Source organism: Pipistrellus kuhlii, unplaced genomic scaffold (assembly GCF_014108245.1).
Source record: "Pipistrellus kuhlii isolate mPipKuh1 unplaced genomic scaffold, mPipKuh1.p scaffold_m20_p_1, whole genome shotgun sequence".
Classification (NCBI taxonomy): domain Eukaryota; kingdom Metazoa; phylum Chordata; class Mammalia; order Chiroptera; family Vespertilionidae; genus Pipistrellus; species Pipistrellus kuhlii.
In genome coordinates this window covers 122,661,213-122,678,647 of record NW_023425404.1, presented here as the reverse complement: position 1 = coordinate 122,678,647, position 17,435 = coordinate 122,661,213, and the positions used below count along the sequence as shown (strand labels likewise).

General features: G+C 36.2%; 1 protein-coding gene across 3 annotated transcripts in view; it reads left to right on the top strand.

Moving 5' to 3' along the window:
* USP6NL (USP6 N-terminal like) overlaps positions 1 to 17,435 on the top strand; it is a 169,081-nt gene that overhangs the window by 62,990 nt on the left and 88,656 nt on the right. Inside the window, exon 3 of one of the 3 annotated variants that reach the window (XM_036407977.2) lies at positions 11,630 to 11,680. The exons of the other annotated variants lie outside the window; for them this stretch is intronic. The gene's annotated coding sequence lies outside the window, so the exon portion shown is untranslated. The remainder of the gene's footprint in view (positions 1 to 11,629; positions 11,681 to 17,435) is intronic. 3 annotated transcript variants of the gene reach the window in all.

Sequence of the window (17,435 nt, the reverse complement as noted above, 5' to 3'; positions counted from 1 at the left end):
CAACTGGCGCAGTTTTTCAGTAGTGATTCTTGCAGTATGCGGTCGTGCGTTATCGTGGTGAAGAATTACGCCCTTCCGATTAATCAGCGCGGGTTCTTTTTCTCTTAAAGCTTGGGCTAACCTTTCCAATTGGGGACTATACACTGAACTTGTAATGGTTTGGTTAGATGGTAAAAGTTCATAATGAAGAATTCCTTTAAAATTCCACCAAACACACATCACTTTTTTCGCATGCAAGTCAGGTTTTGGCGTGGGCTGCGGAGCCTCATTTTTGTCCAACCATTGAGGCCGCCTTTTCAAATTAACATCCAGCACCCATTCTTCATCTCCGGTAACAATTTACTCTAAAAAGGGCAAACGGTTTTGACGAGAGAGGAGCGAACTGCAAATTGTGACTCTTTGATTACGGTTGTTGTCGGTCAACTCATGAGGAATCCATTTTCCAAACTTTTGGACTTTGCCAAGTGCACACAATTGATTGGAAATTGTTTTCTGTGAACAATTTAAAGTTGTCACAAGCTCTTGTTGGGTAATTTGAGGATTTTGCACCAAAAGAGCTTGAAGAGCTTCTTGATCAAAATTGGACACACGGCCTTGACCACTCTTGTCATCTAACGAAAAATTTCCCTCGCGAAATTTCTCAAACCAACGCTGGCATTTTCTGGCGCTAACTGCATCTTGACCAAGAGCACTACAGATGTTTTTTGCAGCCTCACTTGCTTTTCTTCCTAATTGGAACTCATAAAGCATGCAGTGCCGAATATGCTCTTCATCCGCCATCTTCTTAGCCCTAGTTTTGCAACAAAAACCAAACCAAACACAAACTTTTTCAAGCAAAACTTGTTAATTGCACTTCACACGTTCTGTAGATACCACGTGTTTGAAGGTTATGTCAATACAAGTCAACGCCAAGCAAGATTTTAAACGAATGTTTAAAAACGACATTAATTATTACTAGACCTGATATTTATGTCTTTCTTATGGATTGATTCTTTTGTTTCTATGAAATATGTTATTTTTTTATTTCTAGTAGTTATTCTTGCCTAAATCTATTTTGTCTAATACAATTATGTCAACTTCTTTATATTCATGTTTGCATGGTAAATTTGTTTGTATTTTCCTTTTTAAACTTTCTATGTTGATATATTTAAGATGTTTCTATATGTGTTTACATTTAATTTGAAAATTTTTTCTTTTAATTGGAGTGTTCAGTTTATTATATGTACTACTGTTATCTATAGGTCTAATAAATCTGACTTCCTGTTTATATCTTCCCCCAGGTTTTAAATGATTTTTCTGTCATTTCTTGTCACATTTTAGGTTATTCAAAAGATTTTATTATCTATTCTGAGATCTATTAGTTAGCTATAAATTCTTTTGCTATTCTTTATGTTACTCTAGATTGCATTATTCATTCTTGCCTTATTAGAAAATGCAAGTTAGTGCAGTTACCTATTTATCAGAAAAATCTAAGGATGTTCACATACTTTAACTTTATCTATATCCCTTCTGCATTTAGGTATTGTTTATGTATATTTTAATTCTACATATATTTTAAGCCCTATGTATTTAATATCCATATATTTACCTTTTTAAATATTTTATTAATTTTTGCAGAGAGAAAGAGAGAGGGTTAGAGTTAGAAACATTGATGAGAGAAAAACATCGATCAGCTGCCTATTGCACACTCCCTACTGGGTATGTACCTGCAACCAAGGAACATGCCCTTGACCAGAATCGAATATGGGACCCTTGAGTCCACAGGCCAATATTCTATCCACTGAGTCAAACCGGCTAGGGCTATCTTTTTTCATTCCTTTTTATTTCTTCCTTCATGTATGTTCTTCTACCAGTGCTCATTTTTTTTTTGCTTGAAGAACTAACTCCCTTTTATATTAGTGTATGTGTGCTGACCATTAAATATCTCAGATATTGTTTGTCTGGAAATATCTGTATTATTTTAATTTAATTTGAAGGATGTATTTTACATTTCTTAAAATTCTAAGTTGCTGGCTATTTTCATCATGCATGTTAAAAGTGTTAATTGATTGCCTTCCAACTATAATAATTTCTGTTTAGAAAATTTTTGTTCTTTTGAAGGTTATATATCTTTTTCTCTGGCTGATTTGAAAATTTCTTTGTCTTCAAATTTCAGAACTTTTTACTCTTATGTGCCCTGGAGGTTTTTTTCTTTGTATATATCCTGCCTAAGGTTTATTTTGCCTTTTGAATCTGTGAATTAGCATTCTTGATTATTAGAACTTTAAAACTACTTCCACACCATTATAGCTATCTTCCCTTTCTGTGACTTCAATTATAATGTGTGTCAGGCCATTTCCTTGTGACTCAAATATCTTCTATGTTCTTTCATGTCTTTTCTATCCTTCTTTCCCCACCCCCCTTGTTTCAGTCTAGAGATTTTCTAGTAATTAATTTTCTCTTTAACTGTGTCTAATCTGTTAAGGCTATCTGTTGAGTTTTTAATTTCAGTGATTGCATTTTTCAATTCTAGAATTTATATATTCTTAAAAAAAGATTCTAAATCTTTGGTGAGATTCTATTGATACATTTTGTCATCAGTTTTCTTAAACATGTTCATTATAAAATTTAAAAGAAATTCTATGTCAGATACTGCAATATGTATCTTAGCTTGTGGGTCTTTTTTCTTTTCTTTACGTTTGATATGATTTCTTCATAAGCCTGGAAACTTTTCATTGAATGGCAATTATTATACATGAAAAATTTGTAGAGGTTTTGAATAAATTTTCAGCTGCTGGCAGGCAGTTAGATAACAAACAGAGCAACTTTGTTCATTATGTTTGAGCTGTTGCAAGTCTGAATTTTAGTATTTATAAGGCTTTGTTTATTTCTAGTTCTCCATTAATCCTAGGGTATAGTCATTCAGAGATCTCAGCTGAAAATCTGGGGTGCCTACCAGGAGCATGCCTCTTTCATGGGTCTTGAACTCCAATTTTTATCTCCCAGGACTGCCAGAAATTCTGTTTATTAGCTCTTTAACTGCTATTGCTAGTTTCTACTTGGCTTCCTGAAGTCTGTGCTGCTTATGAATTGGCAAATACGTTATGGAGTTAAGCAATGAGATTTTAGATTGACTTCTCTTTGTTTTCTTTTCTCTGGGGATCTTGGTCTTCAGGCCCTGTCTGACTCAAGTGCCCTGAGTGCCAGTATTTGTATTCCCAGCCCTGGAGATAGTGATAACTGTTGAGTTTTCTTCCTCTTAGCAGTTTTTATCTGGGCTGGGCAGTGTTGGCATTCTTTCCCTCTTACACTCTTGCTACCCATCTTCCTTCATTCTTGCTGTATGTAATACAAATTTAATGGCTGGAGATCCAACAGCCAGTCTTTGGACCATGAATTGACTTGAGGCTGGAAGCCTTGAAGAGGGTTCTAGAGAAGAAAGATCGAAGAGCCTGGGATCCTATTGACTCTAGAGTCCTCATATCAGACCTAGAAGACTTAGATCTAGATTTCCTAGATATCAGGAGGTAAATCAACATCATCTCTTGTTTTAGCCTTGCTACTTTAAGTTTTGTGTTTATCCAGTCAAATCTAATGCTAATTAATTGAGCAAATTTACATATGCATACATTCAACACTATTATATTAAAGGTCATTGGTTTTTAATATTTTATATAGTTGTGACATAGATAGTAACTGCCATTCATTGAGTGAATGGTTTCATTGACGGGTTTGTGTATTATATCTCCCATACTTGCCTAAATGCCATCACTTTAATTTTCTCACAAGAAAACATGGAAATCCAAGTTAGTGAGAGGAATGTTACTATAGAGAAATACTTGAATACAGGTGATTTTAGTTATTATTATTGGCAAATTATTTATGACATACCTACCAAATGATTCCAATAGACCATACTTGGGAAATACTATAGACTGCCTTGAATCAACACTCTTTTTTCCATTCCACAAATATTCTGTGGGCAAAATGTGATTGTAGACCAATGTAAAGGGAGAAATAAAAAAAAGTAAGGGATGATTGAAAAACATGTTCAGAAATTAGTGAGAAATTACATATAGAGAGTTAAAAGAAAAAGAAAATGTTAAAAATGACAGTAAGCCTTTGAATTGAAGGTCTGACATGATGATGCTTTTGGTTGTAAAAGGCAAATTGGGAAAGGATTTCTTGTAAGAAAAATCAATGTCTCATTACTTAAAGTTGAAAACATGTTTAGTTGGCATGCTTCCTTTTTGATGTGTGTTAATTCTTTGCATAATGTAAATTGTATAACATCAATGTAAAAGGATTTTTTTACCTTTTCCCACTTTAAAGGATATTATAGAACTTTTCCAAGCCATTGTTTGCAGCTGTACCCTTATATATTCTATAGCTGCCCCTATCTCCAGTCAGTATGTCGGAGACTGGTCTTAAAATATAATTCTTAAGTTTGTGGCAAAACTATGACCCATTGAAAACAGTAATTCAACATAAAGCAGCATTATTTCCTTATTTTGACACAGATTATAATTAGCATTTTAGGGTTTATGGTAGTATCTGTTCACATTTTTGAGGAATACACTTGAAAATGACTCACTATCCTGACTCACTTGTTGAAATTCACTGCCATTCAAAAGCTCTTTTATTCTGCCTTTTTTTCCCCTGGCTTTATTTTTTTTCCTCCCAATGAATAGAATTGCTATAATAAGTCTCACATTGCTGAATATAACCTTTGTTTTTTTCTTAATTGGTGTGTATATGCCACGCCTCAAGGCATATTCAAAGCTTTTACTTATGATGGCTGGCATTTTTTTTTTTTGTTTAGTCTTGGCAGGAAGTATAATATAGTGAGAGTTAGTAGTGTCTAAGAGTGGGAAGACAACAAGCTCTTTGTTAATAAGATGAATGTATAAATACTACATAATTTAGTTTAGTGGAAACATGCATCTGTTGTTTAGAAATGTACTATAAATTTTGTTGTACCCAATTAAAGCCATCAGGCCTAGTAAATATTTCTGCTTAACAATTGAGCTGGCCCAGTTATTTCCAAGAATATTTGATCAAGCAAAATTCCAGGAAATATCTTAAATAGTCCTCATTAAAATTTAATGAGTTTTACTGCACTCTGTTTGTTATCAGAGAAAAGCTTGGCTGGTCTTTCTTCATTGCTGGTAGGAATAAGGTCCATGGGGCACCTCTGGAATAAGATTTCTAAAGGCCCCCTGGAAGGATGAGATGTGGTAGAAAGCTTTATTTTCGTGGAATTACATCCCTTGGTTTCTAAAGTCTCATTTCCCTTAATCCTGGAAGAGGTGCATCTGGGGATTCAGCAGAGCTAGAAGCAAAGCCAATGCCCAGAGGCGCTCACTCCACGGTAGAGTTGGGTCGGGTACAGCGTCAGGCTAGTTGTAGCCCATTAGTCCATTGTGTGAGCTCCATATAAGTGTGGGCCATGTGGGTAAGTGCAGGAGTATGTTAATGTCTATGTGACATGGTTGTAATCGACCTAGATATTACTAACAGGAAAGGAGCAAAGGAAAGGCCAGATATTGTAGGTATGTGATTTATGTAGCTTTGTCAGGAAGCTGCAGTTTAACATTCCTCAGGGGGCCACCGGTGTGTTCCCCTCAGAGCCCTGGGGGAAGAGACTGGACAGGGAAGGAACAGACACATGCCCAGTAAAGTTTGGGTGATACATGCACGGAAGGTTCGAGTCTGGCAGTTGCTCTGCAAGCCAGGAGTCAAGTGTGAGCAAACAAAAGAGTGATCTCATTTGTTTAGGAGATTAAGTATTCCAATCTTCCCACGCTTTCAGTGTCTATCCCTACTCTGGCCAATGACCTGTTCCCAGATATGACTGAGGGCAGTTGGGGGTGATCAGGCTGGCAGTAGGGGGAACGGACAGTTGGGGCGAGCAGGCTGGCAGGCAGAGTGGTTAGGGGTGATCAGACAGGCAGGCAGGTGAGCAGTTAGAAGTCAGCAGTCCCAAATTGCAAGAGGCATGTCTGACTGCCAGTTTAGGCCCCATCCCACCAGGCAGTTGGGGGCGATCAGGCCAGCAGGAGGGGGCAGTTGTGGGCGAGCAGGTCAGTGGGGGTGGGGGACAGTTGTTATGAGGAACTAAAAGGAGGCCTGTCTGGTAGCAGTGCTGCTTCAGATTGTGAAGAGTGGGGTAACTAGCTATTCATGATCTGTGCGGTGTTTGATTCAAGGAGTATGATTAATGTTAGTTGGTATCATTGTTATTATTATAATGATCCCTTATTTATTTAGTTACTTCTAGAGTTGTCACTTAAAACCTTGAAGGAAGCAAATAGTTTGCAAAGTAGATGCCAGAGTCAGTGTATTAAAAACTAAAGGGGGCTGTTTAGAGAGGACTTTGGGTTCTCACTCAGCTTGTTGCTAATTATTTTTCATATTGCTCATGTGAATTTTGTTACTTGATTTTTTTAATAACAGCCTAGAAATGGAAAATTGGGTCATGAATTTAGAGATTTTCTAAAAGCGGCAAGTATAATAAAATATACAATGATTGATTATTAAAAATGTGAGATGATGAATTTTTTTCAGATTTATTGAAGTATATATTTACCTACTGTGAATTCATTCAAAGCACAAAGCTTGATAATTTTTGTAATTACATCATAATGCTTCCACCTCATGATGTAGAAAAGTTCCAACAAAAATCCTAAAAGTTGTTTTTAAAAGATTTTTAATTGATTTTTTTTTTTAGAGGGAAAGGAAGGAAGGGAGAGAGAGAGAGAGAAGAGAAGAGAGGGAAAGGGAGAAAAGGGGAGGGAAAGGGAGAGAAGGGGAGGGGAGGAGAGGAGAGGGGAGGGCACATAGATGTGAGAACAAAACATTGCCTATCAGGGATTGAACCCACAGGAATTGAACTGACAATTTTCAGTTCAGTGCACAGAATGACACCCACACTGGCCAAGGTGGAAATGTTGGAGATAGGTTTTAATAAATTTCTGTGATGCCACCGTAGATGAGAAGTGCAGGTCATTTAAGGATTTTATAATTTGTTGATGGACCGTATTTACATTTATGTCAGAGTAAAGGTCTTTGTTAGGGTGTCTTAGTGTCTTAGCTTATTCAACAGTTTTTCAGTGGCTAGAATGAAAATTTGGTCATGATAATTGGATTTATGAAGGAAGAGGGAGGATCCAAAGTTGACAGAGATAGCTTGAGAAAGGTTTGAAATTCAGACTTAGAAAAGCTTTACAGGCTTGGATAATGAAGCAAAATGAAAAAGAGTTTTAATTTAAAATGATAGAACTCTAAATTCTACCCTGAGATTGCGACAGCTCTTAAGAGAGAGTATTGAGAGATTGCCAGTGCAATATATGCTAATTATGAGCCCATTAATGGACTTATCAGTCAGAAAAGAAAAATGAATGATTTGGTTACAGATAAAGGGAGGTAATAGAGTTGTTCTCTTAACATCAGATTTTTTCTGGGGTATCATGTTGCATTAGAGTATCAGATTTCAGAGGGGACTTGAATAAAATGTCATGTGTTGAGCAATATATCTCAGTGATTATTATTTATAGGGTTGTCATGTGAAAGCCTAATTTTGTTTAGAACTAACGGAAAATATTTCTAATAATAATTAGAACATTTCAAGATAGAATGGGATGACTTGTGAGATTTTCATCTCTGGAAGCATTAAATTAAGTGACCACTTACTAAGGATGTGATATGAAAGATGTTATCATTTGTGGGAGGTTGAGCTAGATACAATTTAAGATTCCTTCCAATTTCTTTAACTTTTAAAAAACTTTTTACTTCTTAGATACCTTACAATTAATATTATTAATTTTGTCCCTGAAACTTTATTAAAATAAATTCTTTCCCTAACCAACCGGTTTGGCTCAGTGGATAGAGCGGCGGCCTGCGGACTGAAGGGTCCCAGGTTCAATTCCAGTCAAGGACATGTACCTTGGTTGTGGGCACATCCCCAGTAGGGGGTGTGAAGGAGGCAGCTGATCAATGATTCTCTCTCATAGATGTTTCTAACTCTCTATCCCTCTCCTTTCCTCTCTGTAAAAAAAAAATCAATAAAATATACTTTAAAAATAAATATCTTATGTTTATATTAGTACGTAAAGGTTTTAAAATGCTTTTAGGAGGCCCAATTAAATGTTATGGTCACAAGAATTCTACAAGTTGGTCAGAAAATGTTTTACAATTTTATGTTTTTATTGATTTTTAGAGAGAGAGGAGGGGAGAGGGATAGAAAGATGGAAACGTTGATGATGAGAGACATCATTGATCTGCTGCCTCCTCACACTCCCCACAGGGAACTGAGTCTACAACCCTGGGCATACCATATGTCCTGACCAGGAATCAAACTGGTGACTTCTTGGTTTTTGGGTCAACGTTGAGCTATACCGGCGGGGCTTACAATTTTTAGACAGTTGCATTTAAAAAAAATTTAAATTATTTATTGTTGAAAGTATTATATGTTTCCTTTTTTCCCCATTGACCTCTCCCTGGTAGCTCTCACCCCCTAGCACATGCCCTCACCCTCCTACTGTCTGGGTTCATTGGCTGTGCTTAAGGATACATACAAGTCGTCTAGTTTGTTTTACAGCCCCTCCCCGCCCTCCATCGCCTGCTTTCCCTCTGAGGTTTGATGGTCTGTTCCAAGCTTCTATTCTATGTCTCTGGATCTACTTTTGTTCATTAGTTTATGTTGTGAATTGTATTCCACAAATGAGTAAGATCATGTCATATTTATCTTTCTCTGAGTGGCTTATTTCCCCTAGCATAATGCTCTCCAGGTCCATCCATGCTGTTGCAAATGGTAAGAGTTCTTTGTTTTTTATAGCAGCATAGTATTCCATTGTGTAGAAGTACCACAGTTTTCTACTCCACTTACCTGCAGATGGGCACTTAGGCTCTGTTTCCAAATCTTAGCTATTATAAATTGTGCTGCTATGAACATAGGCGTGCATATATTCTTTCTGATTGGTGTTTCTGATTTCTTGGGATATATTCCTATAAGTGGGATTACTGGATCAAATGGGAGCTCCATTTTTTAATTTTTTGAGGAAACCCCATACTGTTTTCTACAGTGGCTACACCAGTCTGCATTCCCATCAGCAGTGTACAAACAGCAGTGTTCCTTTTTCCACATCCTTGGCGTTTGTTGACTTGTTGATGGTGTGAGATGATAACTCATTTTTGTTTTGATATGCCTTTCTCAGATGATTTGTGACTAACAGTTGCATCTTAATGACTTAGAGTATGGGTTGGTTCTGGGTTCCAAACCATCTGGGCTCTGAATGCCTTCATTTCCTCATCTGTAATTTGGTGATAATAATAGCAACTGTACCTTATGGTTGTTGGGTTTACGTATGATAATAGGTTTGAGAATATATGCTTAGAACAGTATAATATGCTTAGAACAATACCTGACACATAGTAGACAGTAAATGTTAGCTAATGTTGTTGTCATCATTATATTTCTCTTTTGCAGGTAAGGAGACAACCTAATACAGGTTGAGACTTGTCCAAGTTTCTATCAGTAATTCGTGGTAGAGCAGTTATTGAGAATTCTGTTGAATTAGATGAAAATGGAGTACAAATAAAAAAAATGAAGTACAATGACTGGCATATGGACTAGTATTTTGTGAAATAGTATTGATGTCATTTAATTTGTTAAATGAATCCATCAGACTGCTGTGAAACAACTAGATTTTGGGAAAGCTCTAGTTTGCATGTGTTTACATGTACATTTACATGTACACACACATTCCAGATATAATTCAGTAGGAAAGCCTCTTCTGTAGCATATTATAAATGAAGATATCCACATTTTCCAAAAGATTTATGGTGCCTGATAGTGTTTAAAAGGAAGTAGATAATTAACTTGAGTTCTAATGGCATTCTAGTGTACTTACCAAGCAATTTGACCTTCTGATTTCTAGATGTGCTTAGATTTCTAGAGGAAAACTAAAGGCATCTCCTAGAAGAAAAATCCAAATATGCTGTCATTTATAATTTAAAAACCCAAAAATGATCTCACTAAAATTCTTTTCTGTCTTCAGATAGTCATCTGTTATAATTAATTCATGAACTGTTCTGTAGTTTTCTAGTCATGTGGGAAACAGTTTGTGTTGTACAGTAAAGAAGGAATCCCCTGTAGATTGTGTGGTGTGCTTCAAGGATTGTTTTTGAATTTTCTCAATGCTGTTTAGTTTCTGGAGTGGACATAGTAGTATTTCTTATAGTAAGGATTCTTTTTATTTCTTAAAAAAAAAAAAAAGCACCCATTTTTATTTTATTTTTTATTTCAGAGAGAGAAAGGGGAAGGGAGAGAGAAACATCAATGATGAGAGAGAATCATTGATGGGCTGCCTCCTGTACACCTCCTCCCAAGGATCTAACCCACAACCTGGGCATGTGCCTGACCTGGAATCTCCTGTTTCATGAGTGAATATTCAACCACTGAGCACACCAGCCAAGCAAGGATTTTTTTTTATTTCTTTACAAAGTTGTAAACATCTGGAAGGCAGATACGGTTTTAATAATCTATTGTTCTCAATATATACTTGTAAAGAGCCCTGCACATAATGAGTTTGTGAAATTATCAATGCATTATTATGCTTTATTAGAAACCATTGAACCAACTAAATTGGCTATATTAAAAATGCTCAGCTAAATTAACTTACCTTTCATAATGATAGTAATGTAATCTATTTGTCAACGAGTATATTAAAGTATGTTCTTGAAAAGGACTAATGTTGGAACAACTACATTTGGTAAAATCAATGTCTTATAGAAAATAGGACTTAAAGGGGGGAAAAATACCTTCGAAAAGGCTTTAAAGGCATTTCAAAAACACTTTAAATCAGTGGTCGCCAACCTTTCAGACCTCACAAACCACCAGCGGTCTGCGGACCACCAGTTGGTAACAGCTGCTTTAAATCAAAGTCCTGTAAGAAATCCATTTTAAAACAACCCAGATTTATTGTAGTAAGTGAATTCATCAGGAAAGTTGCAGTGATCTGCTGAGGCAGATTCTCCTATAACTTTCGTTATTTGGCTTGAACTTATTTTTAAAGTATTTGAAACAGCCCTTAATAGCATAAAATGTAATGACTTTAGCATTTGTATTATTATTTTTAAAAATTTTTTATTATTTTTATTGATTTCAGAGAGGAAGGGAGAAGGAAAGATAGAAACATCAATGATGACAGAGAATCATTGATCAGCTGTCTCCTGCATGCCCCCTAGTGGGGATTGAGCCCACAACCCAGGCATGTGCTCTTAACTGGAATTGAACTTGGGACCCTTCAGTCCACAGGCTGTTGCTCTATCCACTCAACCAAACTAGCTAGGGCCATTTGTATTATTCTTTAATTTTTGCAGTTTTCAATAAAGTGCTAACCCTTTTGAAAATTATTGCAGTGAGTAAGGATATGCTTTTCTAGGCCTGGTTTTTTATTCATATGCTAAGAATGTAGAATATAGACACTTAATTTCTTCTTTCTGCACCACACTGCTCCTCAGACTACATGACCTACTGGATGGAAGAGAAAGTATTAGCTGGTTTTCTTTTGGTCACAAGAGAAGTAGTTATGCATGTGGCCATCGTTTCCATCTCTTTGAATTTGTGTTCTTCCCTCCCATCTTTTAGAGCAATAAAGAAAACTAAAAAGCTGAAGGCATTCTATCAGAAAAGGCTGAGGTGACTTTTTTTTTTTTTTTAAATTTGGTTTACTTTTTAAAATATTTTTTATTGATTTTTAGAGAGATTGAAACATCATCAATTGGCTGCCTCTAGGGATGGAGCCCACCTGGGCATGTGCCCTGACCAGGAATTGAACCAGCGACTTCTTGGTTCATGGGTTGATGCTCAACCACTGAGCCACATAGGCTGAGGTGACTTATTCTTGACCCTTCTAATGTTTCTGATTTCTGGAGGCTTAAAGAAGGGTGTGGTAGAGAAAGGAACCATTTGCTTGTGTAGAAGTAGATATGTTGGAGTGGTATTGAATCTTCAACTTTTTCCTGTAGAGGGATTTTTCTCTTAACATCAATTATCTTTACAGTTGTTTAAATGATTTTTATATTTTGACTAGGTAGAACATATACGTATACATGGTAAAATTTGAAGGTCTACTAAAGGTATCCAGTGAAAAATGCATAATTTCATTCAGTTATCTACTTTTGATCTCCCCCAGGATAACCACCATGAACTTTGTGCATTTATGTTCATTCCTAATCCCCAACTGTGTGTTGTATGACTATTTTGAACCTTCCTTTTCTTTCCTATTTACAGTATATTGGAAATCATTTAAATCAGTACATAATTTTTCTTCATGATTTTTAATAGCTGAACTGGTGCACTTATGTTGTTTGCAGTCTTTGTTGCTGCACTGTGAAGTTGGCCTTGCTTAAAAAGAAGGAATTGGTGTTGCTATTATAAATACCTTCTATAATTCCTGATGGTTTACTCAGAGAGTTTAAACAGTGCTTTGTAAGAAATGTTTAATACAGTGAGAAAGATGGCAGTTCTTTTATGTAAAATGTGTTTTTATTTATAGTCAGTCATCTTGGAATAAGGTAAGATTTCATGCAGAAATTGGCACAACTCATCAAATACTAGTACATAATTCTGGAAGAGGCTTGCTTTTCTTCTTAATGATTTTTTAAAAGAGTCTTACTCTACTGTGTAAAATATGGATTTAGAAAATGATTGAACCTGTGTATAAGTTTTTGGCCCAGAAATTGAGGGTGAGAGATTGGGATGGGGATGTAATGGATAGATTAGTGTAAAGAATCCTAAATGTGAACCTGGAGCCCAGTGGCAGCACTTTCCTCTCCTTTCATGTTTCAGGTCATGTAAGATTATTACTTTTATTATTTTTATTTTATTTATTGATTTTGATAGAGAAAAAAACATCAATTTGTTGTTCCACTTATTTATGCATTCATTGTTCAATTCTTGTAGCCTTGACTGGGAATTGAAACCTCTAGCTTTTAGTGTACTGGACAATGCTCCAACCAACTTAGCCACACTAGGGAGGGCTAAAACATATATGTTTATAGTAAAACTAGAGGCCTGATGCGTGAAGATTCATGCAAGAATGGGTCTTCCTTCCTCTGGCTGCTGACACTGCCTTTGCTCCTGCCCAGAGGTGCCTTTCCACCTTCCCATACTGCCCAGAGGCCCAGAGTGGCTGGGGCGGTGCAGAATGCTGGCAGGTGCAGAATGCCTGGCAATGTACAAACTGGCCCCTGACTGCTGGGAGCTGTGCATTCAAATTAAACTGCCATATTAGTTGGGTTAATTTGCAAACTCACTTCTGATTGGCTGGTGGGCGTCAGGAAGGTACAGTCAATTTGCATCTTTCTCTTTTATTAGTGTAGATTAATATATGTGTTTTATTGGTCATTCAGAAAAAAAATACAAAAATGTAAGAGGAAAATAAAATTACTCATATTTCTTTCTTTTGGAAGTTAAACTGTTAACATTTTGGTGTTTTTCATTCCAGTCTTCTTTTTGTTGTTGTTGTTGTTTATGGTCTTTTTTGTTTTGCATAATGCTTGATTTATTGTTTGGTGTTGGAGTAATTCTAGGTATTGGATGGCAGAGTTGTGGTGATATCTATCATTTAAGATCTCTGTAGATCATATCTCGAAGGCTTATGTTGTTTTGTTACTGGCATGGGGGTTCTTGGGTTCCCCAGATAGAAATCAAGAGGAAACCCAGATAAATTTTCAGAGTTTATTAAGCTTATGCTCGAGCACAGGGGAGGCAACAGAGAGAAAAGGAAGGGTCCTATGAATTGACCATGGGGCTGGCTCTGCTTGGCTGCTTTTATAAGCTGAGGACAAACCAGACTTGCTTGAAAAAGTGAGACTTGAAAAAGGTGGGTTTGTGGAATTTTCCATGTCTGGGTAGGAGAAACAAGTGTTTAGAAGAGAGATAAAATTTTGCATTTTTTTGAGCAGAGAATAGAGGGGTGGTGACATTCTTGTGGGTAGCCTATCTGGTGTTTTTTTCTGGCCATCTGGTGTCCTTGGGATCTCAGGCCCAGGTCCATATACTGTCTCTGTTATCTTAGTAAATCCCTCAATTCAGAACTACTTAGAAAATATTACTTGTTTTCTTTTTGAGGCCATTACATTTTATGTTTTCCTTTGTTTTGTTTCACTCCAACCATGGGATTTAGTGTGTTTGTGATAATGAGCAGAGAAAAAAAAACAAAGCTACTTTGATAAGCTCCAGCAAGGTAGCATAGGCTCACTCACTGGGCAGGAGAACTGCTTTCATACTGACAATCCTTGAATCAAATTCATGCCTCAGGAAGATTGCCAATTGTTACATGTCATGGCCTTCAGGAGTTGCTTCAATGTTGAAATTTTCAAGTGCCAAGGATGAGATGAGAACCACTCTCAGCATATCCTAGGGAACGTCATATTTCAAGAATAAGCAGAAGACAAGGAATTAACACAGAACAGCGAGGGAAAAAATAGCAAGGATAGGAGAACTGAGGGAAAGTTGTACAATTTAGGCAGTGAATTTCAAGACAAAGAAAATATTTTATATTGTCAAATACAGCTTAGATGTCAAATTATAGGTCACCTTTCTCAGGTCTTTCCAGACTCCCCAAGCCAGAGTCCAATCTCCCTCTGTTATGTTCTCATAGCACACTGCATGTATGTTTCTTGAAGCCTTTATCACAGTGTGGTGTTTGGAGTCCCCAGTTATCTTGGGCAGGCTCCCTGATGGTCCCCTCCACTGCAGGGTCCAGAGCACATGGCTGGCTCTCCATCAACACTTCTGAATAAACAGATGACTGCAAAAATGGTGGCTAATTATATAATCAGTTTTCAAATGTCTCATTATAAGCTAAGGGAACTTTATTACTTAACCTGCTCTTGACCAACAAAATCCCAAAAGTGAAGAGGAATTGTTCATTGGACCTAAACAGTTACTTATTGAAGATATTACAATATTAATGTGCTGCACTACTGATTTTGTTCTAATTCAGATAGAAAATTCTTTCACTTATATTTTGGTATAAGTTAAAAGCTAATTTAAATTATGCACATTTATGTTCCAAGATGATATTCAAATTAAATTGACACAATAATTTTACTAAGTGCACTGTGTGAAACAGCAATACTTCCATTGAGGCAATGATGCAATACATTTACTCCCCATTCCTTAGCTTTTGTGAACAATATTAATTTTGTTAAGACCTCTTTGTCAGGAAAATACTAAAGTTTTTGTACAATATTATATGTTAACAAATTGCCAGTAGTAGTATTGGAAATACTGTTTTTTTAAAGTTTGATGTACTTTAGGGTTGATGAATCATTACTTTGAAAAACATTTTTCTTTATTTATATAAAGAAGAAAAATAAAGATTCAGTTTTAATTTTGAAAAAAATAAGAGTGGGACTGAATAGAGAGTATAAGCCAAAAACTGAAATTTATTGGCCAGGAACTCACATTTCCCTGTTTTCTGCCCAGGGTCTGCAGTTGATAACTAGTACAGGATAAAAAACTAAGCTTAATTGTACCAAGTCGTATATGAAAGCAATATGTAATTGTCGCAGTTTAACATTTGGAAATATTTGCTGTGTTCATAATAATCAGATACTATTGAAATCTATTTTATATTTTTAAAACTCTGTGGCAGCTTTATGGTATCGTGGAGTAAAACCTTGGGAACTTGGCTATCTGGAAAGGTATCGGAATTAGTAATTTGGAAAGTCATCATTGGCAGATCTGAGAAGGTTTCTCTTTGTTCAGGAGGGAGTAGGGTATTACTGAGGAAGTACACCAATAATGGAGGCTTTAGCACTGAACTCCACGCACCTGGTTCCTGGTTCCTGTGCACTAGCTAGTAGCTTGTACTTTATTAATTTAGAGGTTCACAGACACATTTCTCTCCCTTTTTCTCTCTCTCTGTCTCTTAGCATAGTGAGCAAGAGGACAGACTTTGGAGCCTTCTGGATGTTGGTTTGAATTGAGGCTCCCACACTAATATAGACTTGGGCAAGTTGCTTGACTTATAAGTTTTATTTAAAATGTAAAGGACAGTAGGGCTATTTGAATATTAAATAAGTTATATACCTAGCACAGTGCCTGATGCATAACAGTTAAACAAACGTGATATATTAATAAACAAACTATTTTTCCTGGTAGCCTTCATTCCCCCCCCCCCCCCCCCCCAAACAGAAACACCTCTTTTGTCCTCCTGTTGACTGGTGGACACTTCCGTGGCCTGTTTCCCTTATTTGCTTTGAGGATCCCTGTTGACAGATTCTCTTGATAAACCTTCATTCATTTGCTTGCCATTTTATTTTTTTCAAAGGCTATGTGGAGTGATTAAGAGCACTCTGGAGACTTTTTGCCTTTTTCCAGATGCCCTTTCTAAACTCCAAAGCTATGTGATCTTTGCCAGTTATTTAACTTAACAATTTCTTATCTGCTAAATGACAATACTGATATCTATCTCATAGTTTTGATACGAAGGCATTAAATGAAATAATAAACTCAAAACACTTATATCATGCAAAATAAATGCTACCTATGATTTAGGAGCCCAGCTTCCTAGTTGGTACTTAATTCATCTAGACGTTTGGTCGGCAAATTGCAGCTCGCGAGCCACATGTGGCTCTTTGGCCTTTTGAATGTGGCTCTTCCACAAAATACCACGGCCTGGGCGAGTCTATATTGAAGAAGTAGCATTAGAAGAAGTTTAGGTTTAAAAAATTTGGCTCTCAAAAGAAATTTTAATCATACTGTTGATATGTGGCTCTGTTGACTAATGAGTTTGCTGACCACTGATCTAGACCACCATATATGTGTTGCAGTTTTGTTGTTTGTTAATGTAAAATAAATCTTAATTATCGAAGTTTCCCTAACACAACATTATTAGCACAATAACAGTAACAGAATGTAAAGAATACTTATATTAAACCTGAGAGATACTATAATGTTCTTATGATTTGTTCAGTGAGATGTGTTGACTACAGCTGCATGTGAGAATTTTGTGGTGTGATATGAGCATTTGTATTGATTTTGTCCTAAATTGCCAGTTTTTGATGGCCTTCTGATCCAATTTGAACCTAAGGGAATTCAGGGACTTGCTTGTATATCAATACAAGTCTTCCTGTGTGCTACTAAGTGGTTCTGGTGGACAAGTTTGAATTCTTTCTTATCCCTTTTGTCTTATATTGGTTTATAAAAAAGTGCTGAATTTGTATCATGTTTTCAACCCCTTGGGCTGACTTCAACACAAATTTTTATTGCAATGAATATAACTGTATATGCTTACAATTGTGAATCAGCTGAAATAATTATGAAAGTTAAGTAAATTATGTGAATTCAACAGAATTGTTTCTATAATCATAGAAATTAATCATGAAGACCTTTGATTTTATCAAGTAAAAGTATATTTTAGTAAAGTTAATATCAGTAT